The 17,529-nt window shown below is 45.5% G+C and overlaps 1 protein-coding gene across 1 annotated transcript in view; it reads left to right on the plus strand.

Annotated features, from left to right (window-relative positions):
- Positions 1-11,116: 11,116 nt before the first annotated feature.
- Positions 11,117-17,529, plus strand: part of SBNO2 (strawberry notch homolog 2) — a 67,241-nt gene continuing 60,828 nt past the window's right edge. The window contains exon 1 of the mRNA XM_075282788.1: positions 11,117-11,336. The gene's annotated coding sequence lies outside the window, so the exon portion shown is untranslated. The remainder of the gene's footprint in view (positions 11,337-17,529) is intronic.

Below are 17,529 nucleotides of genomic sequence, written 5' to 3' on the forward strand. Positions count from 1 at the left end.
TTCAGAACCACTACAAGAAATGTATTTCCAAGCATCTAGGTATCTTGGATTCCAACACATAACCAGACCAATTGGTTACTACAACAAATATTCTTGAAATTCCTAATGATCTCAAAGATTATTGTAAAGAAGTCTTAGGGTCCCTTCACATGGAGTTTACACAGAATGGGGTGGAATTGGAGAAAAACTGCATTTGCACAACAAAAATAAATATTTTTTTTTTAGTTTTCCACCATATAACAAAAAAAATATTACATTCTTATAGTCACCATATTCTGATACCTGTAACCTATTTTTCCGTGTATGGGGATGCATACAGAATGTTTTTTGCAGGTGCTTTTTAGTTACACCATAAATTCTATTTATTTTAGTACTTTTTAGCCAAATCTTTATGGGAGGTAAAATAGTGCAAAGAAAAAAAAGAAAAAAAAAAGCAGTTAGGTGCTTTTGATCTTTCTTTTTTTTTTTGCCACTATGGCATTCACCATAAGGGAAAGACATTTGTTTTTTTAAATGTTTTTTAAATGTTTTTAAAATCCGCATTTTCAGACACCGAGATCCCTAATGTGTATGTGTTTCACTTTTTTTTTTGTACTTTTAAATGTGTTCTAGGGAAAAGGAATGATTTGTCCCCTAGGGGGCCTTGAACTACAGAGGGTCTGATTACTGACACAATATACCAATACAGGCTGCATGGGAGGTTTCTAATATATAGGCCTTTAAAATCCCCATCAGAATTGAAGAGATTCCTAACAAATGGATTTGGGAAATTCTCTTGTAAAATTTGAAGAAACCCCCCCCCAAAAGAAAAAACCCATAGTTACATTTGTAAGTCTTCTAACATCCAAAATATAAAGTATGATTAAAAGATGCCAATAATAGTGGAGATATGGTAGATAATATTTATTAATGTATTTGGGTGGCATGACCATCTGAAAAGCAGAGCATTTTACATTTTGAAAATTTCAAATTTCTTTTTTATAATTACTAAAATATAGATTCATTTGTGCCACTAAAATGAAGTACAATGCGTTATGAAAAAAACTCTCAAAATCACTTGGATAAATTAAAGCATTTCAAAAGTTATTGCCATAAAGTGACACATCAGTTTGGAAAAATGAAGCGGTATCCTCAAGGTACTTTTAGGCTGTGTCCCTAAGGGGTTACAATAGATTGAGTTACTATTCTTTGCACTGCACTTTACTAGTAAGTATATAAGTTATAAGGCCACTACCTTGGATATTTATATATTTTTACGAATTGCATTCATTACTAACATTCATTACTATATAGATGTATGTATCTATATATTTTGTTACCATACAATGAATTTTTTCTGTTAGTGTTCTTGTCCCCTAGAATTTATACATGAACTTGCCGGTATTTTGTATTATCTCCTCATCTGTATGTTTACATGGGATTTTCTAAGAGACATTTTACATCTCCAATAGTGTCTGACACCAGCTTTTTGTGTACCATCAGTCTCATCCTTTTGATTTCTTTTAATTTTGTTTAAAATTTAATAAAATATGTTTTTTATATTTGTGCTTAGCGCATTTTTTTTTGGTTGGTTTGTGTAGCTTTTGTTTTGATGCCTGCACACCTATTTAAGGGCATACCATAAGATAAATGTGAATTATATATGTCACATCCAGAAACTATGCTATGTACAGTATGTTCATGTGTGTGTATAATATATCTATAGCAAGACAGGAAGAGTATTGCACATAATTACAGTGTGTACTGGGCAGATAAAGAGTTTCTGAGGAAGGTGTAATGGGCGTGGATGAAGAACTATAAGGCTAAGGCCCCACGGGCGGTAATCGCAGTGCTAAAGCGCTGCGGAAAGAACCGCGGCGTGAACGCACTGCGGTTCTTTCAGCAGTGCTTTCAACATAAAGTTCGCTGAGTTTTCCTCCGCGGACTTTCTGTTGCAATTATATCTATGGGAAAGCCGCTGGCGTTTCCATAGATATACCGTATTTTCCGGACTATAAGGCGCACATAAAATACTTTGATTTCCTCAGAAATCGAAAGTGCGCCTTATAGTCCGGTGCGCCTTATATAAGGCTTGAAGCGGCGGCACGCGAGGAGTTAAGCGGCGGCCGCCGGCAAAGTCTCCATGCCGCTTCCATACATTGCAATGGGAGCGCGCTATTCAAATAGTATTCGTTCATCTCTAACTATTTGAATAGCGCGCTCTCATTGTAATGTATGGAAGCGGCATGGAGACTTTGCCGGCGGCCGCTGCTTAAAGAGATTCTACTAGAGATGAGCGAGTACTGTTCGGATCAGCCGATCCGAACAGTACTCGCTCAACTCTAGATTCTACCATTAAAAGAACCTCTTCCCCCTAACCACGTCGGAATAGCCTTAAAAGACTATTCGTCTCTTACCTTTCCCATAGCCAGCGCCGCCTTCTCCCTGAGCTGTGTTTGCGCCTTCCGTGTCGTCTTCTTTGGGCCTCATGGATGACGCATGCGCAGTCGGCTCTGGCTGCGAGAGCCTGTTAAAGCCGACTGCGCATGCGTCATCCATGAGGCCCAAAGAAGACAGAGACGGAGCTGCGGAAGAAGGCGGCGCTGGCTATGGTAAAAAGGTAAGGAGATTATTCCGACGTGATCAAGAAGGAAGTTCTTTTAAAGGTAGAATCCCTTTAACTCCTCGTGTGCCGAGCGCTTCCATTCATTTCAATGGAAGCGTACCATTGAAATGAATAGAAGCGGCTGGCACGTGGGGGGTTAAGCGGCCGCCGGCAAAGTCTGCCGGCCGCCGCTTTCAATCATATAAGGCGCACCGGACAGCGCTGCGCCTTGTAGTCCGGTGCGCCTTATATATGGACCTAGGCAGGACTATAAGGCGCTCATGGGTAATGCGCCTTATAGTCCGCAAAATACGGTAATCAACATGCTGCGATTTGCAAAGCTGCAATGGCTTTGCAAATCGTAGAGTGTCCGCACTACTTTTTTTTCCGTAAAGTGGGCATGGGATTCGCATGAATTCCATCCCCATTGCTTGCACTGTTAAAAGCCGCAATTTTTCCCACAGCGTCTCCGCTGTGTTTACGTCCCGTGGGGCCCCGGCCTTAAGCAGAGTTCACACAGAGTATTTTGGGCCGGATTTTGACGTGGCATTCGCCTCAGAATCCGGCTCCAAAAAACACCTCCCATTGACTTCAATGGGAGCCCTTCACTTCTTTTTTCTGCTAGCAGTTTTTTCCCCACTCGCGGAAAAAAAGAAGTGAGCTGCCCTACTAGGCCCATTCATTTGGGCCTAATCCAGAGCGGAATGGTGGGAGGCGTTTTTTGGAGCCAGATTCCCGCATCAAAATCCGGCCCAAAAAACTCTGTGTGAACTTATTATTATTATTTTTTATTATTGCTTATTTATATAGCACCATTAATTCCATGGTGCTTTACATTTGGGGGTTTACATACAATACACAAAATATACAGGTAGATATAATACTAACAGTGATCGGCTGGCACAGTGGGGTAGAGGGCCCTGCCCGCGAGGGCTTACAATCTATGGGGGAAGGGGGGAGAGACAGAAGGAGAGGGGGAGACTGTATAGATGGTGGTGTGGTAATAGTGTTATTGGAGGTTGTAGGCCTTCCTGAATAGGTGAGTCTTCAGGGCCTTCTTGAGTCCTGAGATTGTGGGGATCAGTCTTATGTGTCTTGGTAGGGAGTTCCAGAGTATGGGAGATGCACGGGAGAAATCTTGGAGGCGGTTGTGTGAGGAGCGAATGAGAGAAGAGCGGAGTAGGAGGTCATTGGAGGATCTGAGGTTACGTGTGGGCAGGTAGCGGGAGATTAGGTCCGAGATATATGGAGGGGCCAGGTTGTGGATGGCTTTGTATGTTAGCGTTAGTAGCTTGAACTCAATTCGCTGGGCTATAGGTAGCCAGTGGAGGGACTGGCAGAGGGGAGCAGCCGATGAAGATCGGGGGGAGAGGTGAATTAAACGAGCAGTACAGTTTAAGGTGGACTGGAGGGGGCGAGGGTGTTAGCTGGGAGTCCATGGAGAAGGGTGTTGCAGTAGTCTAAGCAGGAGATTATGAGGGCTTGGACAAGCATCTTGGTAGTTTCAGGGGTGAGGAAGGAGCGGATTCGTTGGATGTTCTTGAGCTGGAGGCGGCAGGAGGTGTTGAGGGTTTGAAGGTGTGACTTGAAGGATAGGTCAGAGTCCAGGGTTACCCCAAGACATCGGGCTTGTGAGACAGGGGTAATTGTGGTTCTGTTAACTTTGGTAGATGGGTCAGGTGGAGGGGCCACATTGGGTGGGGTGAAAATGATGAACTCCGTTTTCTCCATGTTCAGTTTGAGAAAGCGGGAGGAGAGGAAGGAGGCTACGGCCGCTAAGCAATCTGGAACTCTGGCCAACAGGGAGGTAATGTCTGGTCCAGAGATGTATATTTGGGTGTCATCGGCATAGCAATGGTATTGAAAACCATGAGATTCTATGAGTTGGCCTAGGCCAAGGGTGTAGATGGAGAACAGGAGGGGTCCTAGGACGGAGCCTTGGGGGACACCTACAGAGAGAGGGCGTGGTGAGGAGGTGGTGTGCGAGTGGGAGACACTGAATGTGCAGTCAGTGAGATAAGAGGAATCCAGGAAAGGCCCAGGTCTGAGATACCAAGGGATGAGAGAATTTCTAACAAGAGGGAGTGGTCAACTGTGTCAAAGGCAGTGGAGAGGTCAAGGAGGAGGAGGACAGAGTAATGACACTTGGCTTTGGCGGTTAGAAGGTCATTGGTGACTTTTGTTAGGGCAGTTTCAGTGGAGTGCCGAGGTCTGAAGCCTGACTGAAGTCTGTCAAAAAGCAGGTTGGACGAGAGATAGGAGGAGAGTTCGGAGTGGATGTGTTGCTCAAGTAGTTTTGAGGCGAACGGGAGCAGTGAGATGGGACGATAGTTGGCTGGAGAGGACGGATCGAGGGACGGTTTCTTAAGTATAGGAGTGATAGTGGCATGTTTGAAGGCAGATGTGCTCAGATGTGCTGTGCGCAGATTCTGGAAAGGGCTGCCTAGAAAAGCACTGCCACTCTCACAACCAAGACATTTAAACCAGGAGGTATGGCAAGAGCGTGAAAATGAGAAGTGGTTACTTTTAAATGAAAAAAAACAAAAAAAAAAAACCCCACAAACCCAAAACCCTACACACGCATGGATAAAAGTTATTGTTACGTTCGTTCAATCACATAACAGCAATTCCTGCCTTTAGTCAAATTTTCTTACTACAGGAAGACACGTTAGGGGTGCTGTTGAATGTGTGTGGGATCCCTGGAGTATTGAGTTTGACATATTATAAATGGAATAGCCCCTACCTTTTTAATGTCCAGGAAGTGGGCGATATGCATAAACCGTGTGCACTGTTCACTCTCCAACCCTGCAATAATCACTAGCACCAAACTGATGAAAGTGCTTAATGCTTTATGAAAAGATTACCGGCAATGCAGGGAATCCTTCAGATCAGGAAGAGTCCCTGCACTAAAACGGGGCTAACTTGTTTGTGCGTAATGACAGCGTGTAAACCCTTGACCGTGACGAACCCCTGCAAGTGATTAAGTTGCTGATTACCAAAGAAGGGGAAAATCACACGTATTATGCCCCATAGTGGCCCCAGCACACAGTATTATTCCCCATAGTGGCCTCTGCACACAGTATTATAATCCATAGTGACCCCTGCACACACTATTATGCCCCATAGTGGCCCCTGCACACAGTATTATGTCCCATAGTGGCCCCAGCACACAGTATTATGTCCCACAGTGGCCCCAGCACACAGCATTATACCCCATAGTGGCCCCTGCACACAGTATTATTCCCCATAGTGGCCTCTGCACACAGTATTATAATCCATATTGACCCCTGCACACACTATTATGCCCCATAGTGGCCCCTGCGCACAGTATTATGTCCCATAGTGGGCCCTACACACAGTATTATGTCCCATAGTGGCCCCTGCACACAGTATTATGCCCCATAGTGGCCCTTGCACACAGTATTATGCCCAACTGTGGACACTCATGAACAATTATTATACTCTGGGGTCTTTTCAGACCCCAGAGTATATTAATCGGAGACCGAGAGGAGACACCAACATAAAAAAAAATAATTTTACTTACCTATCTCTGGCTCCTCGGTGGTGTCAGCCATCTTTAATGACGTCCGGGATGTCACATGACCCGAGACGCAGGTCCTAGTCATGTGACGTCAGGGGGCGTCCAGAAGTAGATCCGAACCTGCCCGGGGAGGTAGTAACACTGTTTTTTATGTTACTTTACCTCCCCTGGACCTCCGATCGTTATACTCAGGATGTGTGTGTGTTTGGATGTTTGTTCCACTTTCACACCTAGCTGGGCGAAAGGATTTGGATGAAATTTTGCATACACATCCCTGGGGTCCCGGATTGAAACATAGGCTACATGCTGTGGCTGTAAAACCCCGGAATTCACAGCCGTGCCCAGTAATTTGCAGTTCTGCATTCGCTGAGATGACGTTATCCCAGGCCCTTCAGCCGCTCACCCGGTTGGCTGCTGCTTCACTGTGGGCAGAGCTATCGGCCACCCAGCGTCCACAACAACATGGCGTCTCGAAGAACTGCACAGTGTTCGGAACAAGCAGCCGTACTGTGGGTCAGCCAGCAATGTATCGGCCGCCCCATGACCACACTGATCTGCCACGGCCGGCCAGGGTTTCGCCTGCTACGCTGTCTGCAGTGCCTGTTCTGCATGCTGTCCTGTGCTGGCTGCGAACTAACCACTCTGCAACTGATTCCTTCCTGTTCCCTATGTCTGCACTCTGCCACAGTGTCGCGGCCCAAGGTATGGTGCGTGCACTGTGTCATTCGGCCGCGCATTGGGGATGTCACAGCAAGGAAGTTAGGGGACTTTAGGGAGTGGGAGGTGGGGGTTGCTGAAAGGGGGGGGGGGGTTTATTGGGGGTCCGGGGATTGACGGTTCGGTGGGGGCCATGGCAGGGGAGGGGGCCTTTGTAGCTAGAGGCAGGGGGCCCCTGGGAGAACGAGGGGCACAGGGGCGCTGCGAAAGGGTCCGAGAAGGGGATGGGCCGCGGGCCATGGTGCTGTGGGTCAGGGGGCGGGGACATAAAAATGCATAGGGGGCCTGGCCCCGCCAGGGCAGGAAGGCCCAAGAGTGTGAGGTACCAGGGTGGCCGGGAGTAGCAGGGGGCCTTGGACGGACTACACTAGCCGGCTTTCCTCTCTTAGATCAGTTCTGATGAACGTCCAAAGACCGAAACGTTAAAGAATTATTTATCTATTGTTCTTCCTATATGCCAATTTTTTTTATGTCCATGGCACAACGACTGTAAACACGATTTTTGTCCCTGTAAATAAATCAACTGCATTCTTTTCAATTTAGTGTGTGTAGCAGCATTTTTGCATATTGGACTGTAGGGTCGAAGGACCCTTTACTGCTAGCACCACGCTACGTCTATTGTAGGTGTGCGGTACCATTGCTTTTTGCATATTTGTGATGTTAAGTACAGAGGCCGCGGAGGCGGCCTTGGAGCATATGTGGCCGAGGCACACAAGAGTAGGCGTGGCAGATAAGAAGCAGCCGTGCATGCTTTACTATTACCGACTCACCGCCAATGCTAGTCACGGGCAGATGCTAATACGAGGGGTGATCCAAAAGTAATGATAATCAATAATAAACACAATGAATATAGTAAAAATAATTATTTATTTTTCTACATAGTCTCCTAACAAGTCTATACATTTAGTCCATCCCTTTTCTAAACTTAGAATTCTCTTAGAAAAAAATTCTTGATCTTTACCCTCAAAAAAATCCCTAACAGCGGTTATCACGTCGTTATTGTCGTCAAATTTCTTGCCCCAGAGTTGTTCCTTGAGCCGAGGAAAGAGAAAAAAGTCACTGGGGGCTAGATCTGGCGAATGGGGTGTGTGTGTGTGTGTGTTCCACCAGTTCAAAGCCCGCTTCTTGGACGGCAGCCACAGCAACTGCAGCTTTGTGAGCCGGCACGTTGTCTTGGTGAAACAGCACTCCAGCCCACAGTTTGCTGCGCCTTTTCTCCCTGATAGCCTCACGCAATCTCCTTCTTTGTTCTGCGTAGTAGGAGCCCGTAATAGTGGCTCCCTTCTCCAAATAGTCCACCATAATAATTTTCCAGCGTCCAAAAAAAGGACGCCATAACCTTCCCTGCTGAGCTTGACACTTTGAATTTCTTCGTCGTTGGTTCGTTGGCTCGTTTCCATTTCATTGATTGTTTAGTTTCGGGATCAAAGTGGTGGATCCAGGTCTCGTCCATGGTCACAAAATGTGACAAAAAATTTTCCTGGTCTGCTTGGAACTTTTTGAGATTTGCTCTTGAAATGTTGACTTGTTTCTTCTTTTGCTCGTCGGTTAACATTCTCGGCACCCAACGCGCAGAGACCTTTCTCATATGCAATTTGTTCTCAAGGATTCTTTGAATACTGCCATATGAGATCCCTGTGACCTCAGCTACATGCCTGATAGTCACTCTTCGATCTGCCAATACAACTACTTCAACCTTTTTCACGTTATCTTCAGTGAGGGACGTGGATGGGCGTCCTTCACGATGTTCATCTTCTGTCGATGTTCTTCCCAGCTTAAACTCCTCGGCCCAGTGTGCAACTGCGGAATATGGAGGAGAAGAGACCCCCAATGTTTCCACCAAGTCGTTGTGTATGTCTTTGGTAGACATTTTTTTCAAGCAGAGGTATTTGATGACAGCTTTGATTTCGTTTTTTTCCATTTTGATGTTGACTCCTCGGCAGTTCGTATTCAAATGAATGTAACTCCCGGGAATCGTGGCCTATTTCAGAGGGCTCGTTCACATCTGCGCCGGCACTCCGTACTTCAGGTTTCCGTTTCCTGCATAAAACAGAGCAGGAGACGGAAACCTGCAGGAGGCTTTCTCACCCTTTCATTTGAATGGGTGAGAAAGCTGTCCGGCCGTGAGTGGCGGTGAGCGTTTTGCGCTCTCCGCCGCGAAACTGGGTCTTATAATCCGGACACAGAGTCAGACACGCAGTACTCTGTGTCCGGATTAAAAAATCCGGTTTCGCAGCGGAGAGCCTAAAACGCTCACCGCCGCACCCAGTCTATGGTTTCCGTCTTCTGGCATGCAGAAGACGGAAACCATAGAACGAAGACCCTAAACGCAGGTGTGAACCTAGCGTCAGTGAGTTTTTTTTCCTGAACTAGTGGGTACCTAAGCGAGTAGAGGACATTTTATTTTTGTGTGCAATAGAAATAACCGATTATCGTTACATTTGGATCACCCCTCATATATACACGCACCGGCCACTTTATTAGGTACACCATGCTAGTAACAGGTTGGACCCCCTTTTGCCTTCAGAACTGCCTCAATTCTTTGTGGCATAGATTCAACAAGGTGCTGGAAGCATTCCTCAGAGATTTTGGTCCATATTGACATGATGGCATCACACAGTTGCCGCAGATTTGTCGGCTGCACATCCATGATGCGAATCTCCCGTTCCACCACATCCCAAAGATGCTCTATTGGATTGAGATCTGGTGACTGTGGAGGCCATTGGAGTACAGTGAACTCATTGTCATGTTCAAGAAACCAGTCTGAGATGATTCCAGCTTTATGACATGGCGCATTATCCTGCTGAAAGTAGCCATCAGATGTTGGGTACATTGTGGTCATAAAGGGATGGACATGGTCAGCAACAATACTCAGGTAGGCTTTGGCGTTGCAACGATTCTCAATTGGTACCAAGGGGCCCAAAGAGTGCCAAGAAAATATTCCCCACACCATGACACCACCACCACCAGCCTTACCGTTGATACAAGGCAGGATGGATCCATGCTTTCATGTTGTTGACGCCAAATTCTGACCCTACCATCCGAATGTCGCAGCAGAAATCGAGACTCATCAGATCAGGCAACGTTTTTCCAATCTTCAATTGTCCAATTTCGATGAGCTTGTGCAAATTGTAGCCTCAGTTTCCTGTTCTTAGCTGAAAGGAGTGGCACCCGGTGTGGTCTTCTGCTGCTGTAGCCCATCTGCCTCAAAGTTCGACGTACTGTGCGTTCAGAGATGCTCTTCTGGCTACCTTGGTTGTAACGGGTGGCTATTTGAGTCACTGTTGCCTTTCTATCAGCTTGAACCAGTCTGGCCATTCTCCTCTGACCTCTGGCATCAACAATGCATTTCCGCCCACAGAACTGCCGCTCACTGGATGTTTTTTCTTTTTCGGACCATTCTCTGTAAACCCTAGAGATGGTTGTGCGTGAAAATCCCAGTAGATCAGCAGTTTCTGAAATACTCAGACCAGCCCTTCTGGCACCAACAACCATGCCACGTTCAAAGGCACTCAAATCACCTTTCTTCCCCATACTGATGCTCGGTTTGAACTGCAGGAGATTGTCTTGACCATGTCTACATGCCTAAATGCACTGAGTTGCCGCCATGTGATTGGCTGATTAGAAATTAAGTGTTAACGAGCAGTTGGACAGGTGTACCTAATAAAGTGGCCGGTGAGTGTATATATTCACACATATTTAATTATGGATCTATAAACACACGACAGCCACAAATTATATGTAAATATATTTATAGGTCTGGGACTGTATTGTCCCTCCGTATAGAAACGCCACACTAGCTTCCCCTGTAGTGATGTGATAGATTGCAGTTTCTGTGGCAGCTCCTGTCAGCCCTCCATTCTAGTCACGTCAGGCTCCCGGTAGGTTCTCCCGCCATCATAGACATAACCCTGCCCTCATCTATTACAGGAATGGCGTTACTATCCCCACTTCTGAATGAAGGGCCTGTAACGCTGTATTCCGCTATCGCAGTCTGTCCTATAGCGTACATACGTGCACTATAGTTATCAATCATATCGCGGTTACACACACAGTTATGGTGGATTAATACTGTGGTCCCTACGAGCGGCCTCAATTCACAAGGAGAAGACGCTTCACAAATAAAACGAATTGCGCAAAGAAACATGAAGCAATGTCTCCGGCGGTAACGCCCCTAGGCCTCTCTGACGTAGGCTGACGTCAGCAGCTCAGTACCTTCTCGTTGCCATGGTGGTCTGCGTCACGCCCAATGATGTCAGAAGCCGGAAGTTCGTGTAAACTAAAGATGGCTGCAGGAAGCAGGAAGTGATAGCAGTCTTGGCTATACGGACTCCTAAAACCGGAAGCGTTAACGAAAAAAAAAAGTTGTAAACAAATTCACCGGGTGCGATTCTTCTAGTACGGGACACGTCTTCCAGACAGCAGCCGGAGTCCGGGTTCAGTGTGAAGTGAAGGCCCTGGAGAGAAGCCCCGGAAGTACAAGGAACCACTGTGGTGAGAGCTCTGGCTGGTATCGTCGAGTACACTTAGAGTAGCCTGGTGGCGGACTACATGTCCCAGCAAGCCGTTTACTGGCGACCTGTGGTTCATTTAGCCTGACGTACATACGGTTGTGGTGGGGATAAGACCTTACGGCTGCACACACAGACATTGGCTTCTGAGCCAACAGAGTGTAAATATGGTGGCTTTTAAAGGGAGCTGAACAATGTGTCTCAGCGATGAGAGGTTTAGTACACGGCAAATGTAGTTAGAGCAGCTCTGTCTCAGTTCTGGGGTCACAGGTACCTTCCCTTATAGGTGACACAATGATTAATCCCAGGCTATTGCTTATTACTGGCTTCATTACTAGCAACACCTCAAAATCAGTCATGAGAAATTTAGAATGAATCAGTTTGTTGATTATTAGGGATAGTACATCTGACCCCAGAACTGACTGATACATTTCAGCCTGTGCCAGTCTGCTCAAATTTTGAGATAGGCCAAACATGGCCTGTGTGTGCAGTGTGGGACAAACCTGATTTAAAGGGACACTACCATTAAAACCCTTTTTTTTTTCTCGTTGACACAATGGAATAGCCTTAAGAATGGCAAGCCCCAGCACTCAAACAGCACTGGGGGGTGGGGGGAGGGGAGTCCCCAATGCTGCGAGAGAACTCTCCAGCGCCACCTCCATCTTCAGGAACGGGGTCTTCACACATCTTCCGGGGGTTGACTTCAAACTTCTAGGCCTCGGGCAAAGCCGACTGCGCATGCCCACCAGCCACAAGAAAATCGCCGCTTACAATACTGTGTAAGCGGCCATTTTCTTGTGGCCAGCAGGAAAAAAGATGCGTGAAGACCCCATTCCTGAAGAAGATGGAGGCGCCGCTGGAGAGTTCTCTCACAGCATTGGGGACACCCCCAATGCTGTTTGAGCGCTGGGGCCTGTCCCCAGTGCTGCGAGAGAACTTATTTGCATACTGGCGAAAAGCAGAATTTTAACTGAAAAGCATCTAAAAGGTAGGAGAATAGCCTTTCTTAAGGCTATTTTGTCATGGCAATGAGAGGAAAAAAAAAAAAAAAGGTTTTTAATGGTAGAATCCCTTTAAAGAGGACCTTTAATATCCTCATGAATATGAGGTTTTATATACGACTAAAAAGTCAAGAGTGAATTCAGTGCACTGTCAGCTTCCCCAGGGCTGGAGATATTTGAGAGGCAGGGGCGTACTTCATTACCCATCGATGATGCTAGGCTGTGAGGAATGCTTTTCTGACAGTGGGGAGATATCTCCAGGGCACATCCCGGGGAAGCCAGCTTTCTAGTTATATATAAAACAGTATATTCATGAGGACATGAAGGGTCCTCTTTAAGCAGTACGATTGCCTGCCGTCATCTCCTATTTTATAAGTTGAATCCTTTCCACGTGCATAACACCAAACGTGGAGTTCCGAATTGCTTTTGTTTTAGAGAGTTCAGTTACATTGCAGGCGGGTACATAATGGGCCATATTTATCAATGCTGGTGAACTTTGCCTTTGTCTTCAAGTCCCATTTGTAGTTTTAGGGTGAATTCACACTGAGTAAACGCTAGCTTATTCTGAACGTAAAACACGTTCAGAATAAGCGGCGTCTAAAGCAGCTCCATTCATTTCTATGGGAGCGGGGATACGAGCGCTCCCCATAGAAATGAATGGGCTGCTTCTTTCACTCCGTGCAGTCCCATTGAAGTGAATGGGGAGTGCTGGCGTGTACGCTCCGGCATGAGCAGAGCTTGCCGTATACGCCGGCACTCCCCATTCACTTCAATGGGACTGCACGGAGTGAAAGAAGCAGCCCATTCATTTCTATGGGGAGCGCTCGTATCCCCGCTCCCATAGAAATGAATGGAGCTGCTTTAGACACCGCTTATTCTGAACGTGTTTTACGTTCAGAATAAGCTAGCGTTTACTCAGTGTGAATGCACCCTTAGACATATTTATGAGTCTGTCTCACTTTCCAACAAGCCAAAATTGTGTCTCATTTTGACCATTGCAACAGAAAAATCTGTCTTCATTGCCCATGGGCCAAAAGTCTACCTTAATTGAATCTTCAACTAAGTTCACACCAATTTAAACTTAGTATATTTTTTGCCAGATAATCCACACTGTATTAGTCTCAAATGTGTTGTAAATTTAGTCACACAAACTTTTGAAAAGTGTTGAACCAGTTGTGTTTTTCTGTTTTTTCGGCACAGGTTCATAAATCTGTTGAAAATGCCTCGTACCAAAGATTTTGTCCTAAATGTAGATAGAAAAGTGTTGGACTAAAGATATATATGCCCCATAGTTTGTCTCCAGTAACCTTCACATGGTGGCTGTGTAATAATGGAGATCTGATCTCAGAGCTCCTCCTATTGTCCGGCACCTGACATTGCCTGAATGACGGCACAGGATGCTGAAGGATTCCTGCTTCACCATTCTATTCCCAGTTGATAGAAATACGTGTGGCTGACTGTGCTGCAGCTGCCAGCTTTTGTCCTGGTGCCATTTGCAAATTTCTAGTCCGTTACCACCATTTTCATTGCCATCTGAAGCACAGCAGTTCTGTCTCTACTAGATCAGGTTTTTGCACCACAGTTGATTGTCCATACAAAGAGGATTTCCTGATTGTCTGGTTTAGTAAATACCATACTTGTATTCTTGCATAACTCTGCTCCTTGTTATGCCTGCAGAAAATATGTGAATATCTTCTCAGCTGGATGTCTCCTTTTGCAGTGGGAATTAGTTGTCAGATTATGCCTATATTTTCAAGAGGAATAATATGAACACCACACTTTGCCTGTGGAAACTTTTTTTTTAATACTCTGTTCACACCTTTGATGGAGGCCCATCACAGAGTCTGTTAAATAAGGAGACATACAACAAACATGTCACCAAAGGAATATCAAAAATCATCAAGACATACCAAGTTCCCTCTGTATGGGTCACATCATAAACAATGTACTCCTGTAACCCAACTAATAAACAAAACTGGAAAAATGGAAGGAATACTCAACATAGATAGATATAAAAATAAACTTTATTAAAAACACTGGGAAGGATAGTTATTAACAGACAGACATGAGTCTGCCCCAACCCAGTATCAATGGTAAGGTATGTGTAACAAAAACAGTTCAAATGTATAATGCTGGATGGTAAAAAAGTAGCAGAATAAATACCATGTATTCACTGAATATGACCGACTGACATACTGAATACCATAAAGCCCAAAGTTGGGAAAGAGCAGATCTGCCTAGATAGTCATATAAAAAGTGAACAATACTCCAGTAAAATACTGGAAGCACAATAATGAATATGGTAGGGAAATGTAGAAAAAACGGTACTATTCCGTTATCGGGCCAGCAGCAGCGCATTTCAGCACCAGCTTTCGGGACAGCAGTTCAGTTCAGCAGCGGGAATTACAATGACATCCGAGGACTGCTGGCCCGATGCTTGTGCCCAGTAGCCAGTACATCAATGACCCCCCCTCCATCTCCTCCTCCTTCCAGTGCTGCCCCCCAGCTCTCCTTACATCTACCCCGTACCCTCTCCCCGCCACATGACTAAGCCGATGCTGGCCCGATGATAGAGGCCGTGCTTGTGTGTAGTAGGCAGTACATCGATCGATGCCCTCATCCTCCTCTTCCTTCCAGTGCTGCCCCCCAGCTCTTCTTACATCTGCCCCGTACCCTCTCCCTGTAATAGGCCTCACCGTAAATCTTGAGCAATGAATGCTACTAGATAGCCGCCGGACGCTGCAGAAAGTTTGTCCCTCCGGCTCGCTGTAGCTCACCGTTCCTATAGTCGGCGTGTTTCTTGTCAGGGCCTGGATTGAGCCCCGGTGTCTTTCCTTTCGGTCTCGGTACTAGCGCTGAGGTGAGGCCTAGTCGTGTGGCGGGGAGAGGGTACGGGGAAGATGTAAGGAGAGCTGGGGGGCAGCACTGGCAGGAGGAGAAGGATGGGGGAGGGGGGTCATCGATGTACTGGTTACTGGGCACAAGCATCGGGCCAGCAGTCCTCGGATGTCATTGTAATTCCCGCTGCTGAACTGCTGTCCCGAAAGCTGCTGCTGAACTGCGCTGCTGCTGGCCCGATAACGGAATAGTACCGAAAAAACTACCTGTATATAAGGTGTATGCAGTCAGAATTAATGAACTGAGTAAGATAAAGTTGCCAGTGCAACAGATAGAGACAAAGGGGTTAAGCGTAGTCTTAAAAGCTCCTAACATACGCAAATGTCTGTAGTCTTACTTTACCAAATTGATACCAGACACATTCTTTATGGCCAGTGAACATCAGTATACAGTGTTGAGATTATGGTCAGTAGTGGAAGGCAAAGCTTGTCCACAACAGATAGACATTGTCACACTTGGTAGAGTGCAAACAAGGGGTGTCTGTTTTATTTGTGTAGTCCAAAACCAACAGAAAAGAACAGCCTTCTAGAACATTAACAAAAAGAGACGTTCTGGTCTATACCAAGTGCCGTTCTACCACTCACTGGGCACAATACAATTATTAATAAGCTTTGGTCACTTACAGGCACATTACAGAGGCCAAACTCTTCCAGAATCCATCCAATACTGAGCCCAGCCCTTGTCTAGGTTTTTTCAGGTGCAGCAGATTAAACCACAACTGGTCCTAATAACAGAGATGGACTAGGAACTGGAAATTCAGACAACTCTCTCGAATCCAATTCCAAAAACCCTGTTCAGCTTTTCCAAGAGATCAGTACTGAAAAGTCTGAGCTTTCCCCTACTGACACCATGTTCCTAGTGTACATATGCGAGAAACCTGGGGGGAATATATCTTCCATCAATGATTTTCCCCTGTTAAAACTGCAAGAAAAAAGGGTTATGGAATAGTGTAGCGCTGGATATTGATAGCATGGCCTATGAAGTCTATGGAATAGCATAGTAGACTATTCTATCCTATGGTGATCAGTTAAACAATGATTATGCTTCATGGAAGCCAAAATAGCCTGTAGGTGAAGGAGGCTGTTGTATGGGATCCATCTCAGGCTTCATTAAGGCTAAGGCCCCACATTGCAGAAATGCAGCTTTTTTGTTGCAGATTTTGTTGCATTTTTTTTTTGAGACAAAGCCAGGAGTGGATTAAGCAAAAGGTAGAAGAATGGCTTCAATAGGAATGGGATATATATAGGAATCACTTAGGCTGAGTTCACATAGAGTTTTTTGGTCAGGAATTTGGTCAAGAACTCTATTGGGAGGCTTTTTTTGAGGCGGATTCCTGATCGAATTCCTGACCAAAAAAACTCTGTGTGAACTCAGCCTTATACTATACCCTCCTAGTAAATTCACTACACTGTGGCTCAAAAAACCATATTGCTATACATGGGAAAAGGGACTGCAGCAGCATATCTCACTGTATACCTGTACAGTCAAGGTAGATGTTTGGAGTTAAGACTGTGTTCACATCTGTGTTTGGCTCTTCGTGCGAAAACAGTTTTTGAAACCGTCTCAAAATTCTCAAAAGCTGATTTCAGACTGTTCATATTAAAACCTAGTGATTTCAATGGGTGTAAAAACCATCCTCAGGTGTATGTTTGGAGCATTTCTGTCTGGTATCCGCTCTTTTGGGCGGAGAAAAAAGGAATTTTCTCCATTCAAGAAATAAGGATGCCAGACTGAAAGCAACCAAACAGTGTTTATTTAACACTGAGGTCTATGGAAAGAAGATAACAAATGTATAGTACTGTATATACTTGAGTATAAACCGACAATTTTTATGCTGAAAAAGCCCCCCTCGGCTTATACTTGAGTCAGGGTCCAACTCGGGGTCGGACTGGCCCACTGGGGAACCAGTGAATCCTCCGGAGGGCCCCCAAGCCCCAACTATTAATCCTCCTTTCTTTTTTTTTTTTTTTAATACAAATGCATTGGTCGGGGGCCTTGATCGGTTCCTTAACCAATGCGTTTGCATTGGCAAAATGAGGTATGGAGCACAGGATCTTCAAGGACCTGCATAAATTAAAGGAAGGTGAGGTTCTTTAGTGCTACAGTAATGATATAGGACACCCCCCCTCTTCTCTAGCAAGAGAGATGAAAGTCCGGGAGGCCCCTGCTGCTGCCCTGCATGGAGGAGAGGAAGCTATAATAAAGTGAAAGTAAAACACACAGGTATCTGCTGGAATACTATTCCTATAATGTTAGGCATTTGGGGTTATTGATTTA

This window comes from Leptodactylus fuscus, chromosome 1, assembly GCF_031893055.1.
Source record: "Leptodactylus fuscus isolate aLepFus1 chromosome 1, aLepFus1.hap2, whole genome shotgun sequence".
Classification (NCBI taxonomy): domain Eukaryota; kingdom Metazoa; phylum Chordata; class Amphibia; order Anura; family Leptodactylidae; genus Leptodactylus; species Leptodactylus fuscus.